The sequence below is a fragment of the Myodes glareolus genome, chromosome 21 (genome assembly GCF_982192425.1).
Source record: "Myodes glareolus chromosome 21, mMyoGla1.1, whole genome shotgun sequence".
Taxonomy (NCBI): Eukaryota; Metazoa; Chordata; class Mammalia; order Rodentia; family Cricetidae; genus Myodes; species Myodes glareolus.
This window is the reverse complement of record NC_142046.1, coordinates 65,149,743-65,153,408: the sequence shown is the minus strand read 5'-3', so window position 1 is coordinate 65,153,408 and position 3,666 is coordinate 65,149,743. Positions and strand designations below refer to the sequence as shown.

General features: G+C 36.8%; 1 pseudogene; it reads left to right on the top strand.

Annotated features, from left to right (window-relative positions):
* Positions 1-424: 424 nt before the first annotated feature.
* On the top strand, positions 425-1,402 carry LOC125395118 (olfactory receptor 8K1-like; annotated as a pseudogene).
* Positions 1,403-3,666: the final 2,264 nt, after the last annotated feature.

The following is a 3,666-nucleotide window of genomic DNA, read 5'->3' as shown; positions in this document are numbered from 1 at the left end:
TCTTTTTGGATGTATACCTGCTCAGCCTAGATATAGTAGGGAGGGCCTTGGACCATCCCCAAAGCAATGTACCTTACCATCTCTGAGGATTGGATGGGGATGGGGTATGTGGAAGGAATGGGAAGAGGAAGTGGGTGGAAACTTGAATTGATATGTTTTAAAAATCTAATAAATAAATAAATAATAGAGAATGAAATAAGGAAACAAAATGAAGACCATTCTAATGTTTTTATTATTCTGCTCTTTTAAGGTCCACTGTATCATAATTTTGTGGAATATAAATAGTGTTTTATATATTTCTGAGCTGGAGCAAAACTGGCGATTTCATATGAGAAAAACATATCTTATATGCATGTTCTTGACGTACTATTTCAAAAATAACTTATATTAAACCTACTCCCTACGCAGGTTGTCACTGTTAAACACAATGGGGAAACTCAACCACACTGCAAAGATCCAAGTTACTGAGTTTATTCTCCTGGACTCACCTCCAGCCCCATCCTGAAGGCACCACTCTTTGGAATATTTTTAATCATATACTTGGTCACTGATCTTGGTTACTCCACAGTTATTGGTCCAAAAATGATGGTAAACTTTATTATGCAGCAAAATACCGTTTCCTACACTGGGTGTGCTGTGCAGCTGACATTCTTTGAGATTTTCATCATTACTGAGCTATTTATCCTTTCAGCCATGGCCTATGATCGTTATGTAGCCATCTGTAAACCTCTTCTCTATGTGATCATCATGTCAGGGAAAATGCGCTGGGCGCTGGTTCTGGTACCCTATCTGTGGTCATAACCAAGATCAGTGATTGATAAATGTCTCAGGAAAAAGTACATAGGAGTTGTATAGTTTAGAGTCCAAATGAGTCAGAATAACCATGCCCAGATTGCCCACCAGGGTGACCAAGAGTATATTTGTGTCTCTACTTCTCACAGTTAAGCTATTTACACTGTCCTTTTGTGGCTCTAATGTAATCAGGAATTTTTATTGTGACTCTGTCCCTCTGATATTTCTGCTCTGTGCTGACACACATGAATTAGAGCTGGTCATATTAATTTTCTCAGGCTGTAATTTACTCTCCTCCCTCTTAATTGTTCTCATATCTTACATGTTTATTTTTGTGGCAATTCTCAGGATGAACTCAAAGGAAGGAAGGTCCAAAACCTTCTCCACGTGTAGCTCTCATCTGACAGTGGTGGTTGTATTCTACGGAACTCTGTTGTTTATTTACCTGCAGCCCAAATCCAGTCATGCTTTTGATATTGATAAAATGGCCTCTGTGTTTTATACATTAGTCATTCCTATGCTTAATCCATTGATTTACAGTCTAAGAAATAAAGAAGTAAAAGAGGCCCTTAAGAGAACTTTTACTCATGGATTCAGAATCCACACTTAATACCTCAATATTCAGTCACACAGTTTTCATATTTTTTCAGACCATGATACACATGAGATCATTTAATAGTAAAAGTAAACAGCAAGTTTAAATCTCTTCATAAAGAATTCACTCTATGCAAGCACCTGCTTCTTTTCCAACTCAAAAGAATAAAACACACCGTACTAACTAATTAAAATCCTCAAATGCTATTCAAAGTCACACTGGAAATTAAAGCTTATTATAGTGATATTTCATTTATGTTGAATAAATAAATCCTGTCTAAAGATTAGAGGGTAAAACTAAGCCACTAGAAGCCAGGTAGTGGTGTCACACTTCTTTAATCCCAGGGTTTGGGAGACAGAGGCAGATGGATCTCTGTGAGTTCAAGGCCACCCTGGGCTACATAAGATCGCTGCAGAAACAGATCCAGGTGGTGGTAGTTTACACCTTTATTCCTAGTACTAGGGAGTTACAAGCCTTTAATCCCAGCAATAAAGGGATTGTAAAATGGGAGGAGACAGAAGCTCAGGGCTCAGTCTGTAGTTGCCCAGTCTTAGAAGAAGTAAGACTTCTCTAGTGACTTGACTCTTTTGCTTTTATGATCTGTAGCTTGAACCCCAATATTTGTCTCTGAGTTTTTATTATGCATGCTATAGTTTGCTATAGTTTATAAATGTGGAAAATGCAAATTTTGTTGTTTCGGCTTAGTCTTTGTTTTTTTGTTGTTTGGTTTTGCTTTGCTTTGTTTTGGTTATGGTTTTTCAAGACAGGGTTTCTTTGTGTAGCTTTAAAATCTGTTCTGAAATTCACTCTATAGACTAGGAAGGCCTCAAATTCACAGAGATCCTCTGGTCTCTGCCTCCCGAATGCTGGGATTAAAGGCATGCACCCTCACTGCCCAGCTCAGCTTGGAGCTGAATTTTTAAAAAGGAAAAATCATTCCTAATTAAAATGACTCAATGCAATCTATAGACTTAGTAATATATATATATATATTTACAGTAGTCATTGAGCATTAAGGTTAAATAAGATTATGCCATGAAGAATATGCCAGCTAAAGAAGAGACAAGAAAAAATGTAATTACAATAGAAAATAATTCTTTAAATAAAAACTAAGCTCTAAGTGTCAAACAAAAGATCAGACCTCAAAATGAAATGTCAATCAACTTAAGATAATATTTTATATATTAAGGAGAAATTGTACATCAAGGAAAAATTTTTTTAATTAGACACCATGAAGAGTTCTCATGAATAAGTTTGGGTTTATAGTCTCAAGTCACAATGGTTTATGACTGAAAACCTCAAATGAATTATGGTCATCTGACCATGTACTGCTTCATTATAAACATTTTTTAAAAAAATCTAATGGTGATTATGTAGGAAAGATAACTGGTACTTCAGAGGTCATTGTGAAACCATCCTAGGTGTCTTGTTTTCATTGAAAGCTTACATAAAATTGTGTAGACTCTAAAACACTGGTTCTTTCCTGTTTTCCCAAAATCAGACAGCCTCAGCTCTTATTTCACAATTTCTTTACTATAAACTATTCCTTGATGCATTCTTCTCAAAGATGTTTAACTTTCTGCATGGAATAAATATTTTAGTTCAGGTATGAAGTTGTGAAGCACAAACAAGCAAAGAAAATTCTGTTAAGACTTTATCCTAAGTATTGACCCAGTTCACCCCTTAATTCAATAAAGCATGTTTGAAATCAAAGTGCAGTTCAAAGTATTGTTTTCCTTTATAAATCAATTTTAATTTTAAAAAAATGTTACTACCACAGGTGTCAACAAGGAATAAAAATTAAAACGTTTCATGTACGCTGCTTCTCTGGATTAGAGAAAGATGTCAGGAGTTGTGTGGCCGAGTTTTCACCAGGATATGAATGCTTGCACAATGGGTCTCCAGATGAAGCCCATTCCGCTGGGACAATCTCACTTGGCAAGAAACAGCGGACAATACACACAATACTGCTGGGACCACACGGTCTGCATGCTCTCCTCTCTCTTATAATAGTGATGATTATCTCAGAGGTTTTATTGTCATTTTCTCAATCATGCATTGGACAGATGTGATCATTCCTGGAAACCCCATTATTTTTCCCAAGTATTGTCCCCTAAAATTCTTTGGGAACTGATGCTTCTCAGGTTTTATATTGTTCCCTCTCTCTCCTGTCTTCCCACTCCCTCCACCTTCTTCCCACCCCATCCCCCATTCACTCCTAAGAGAGGGTGATGTCTCCCATGGTGAGTCAGCAAAGTCTGGCACATCACTTTAGGCAA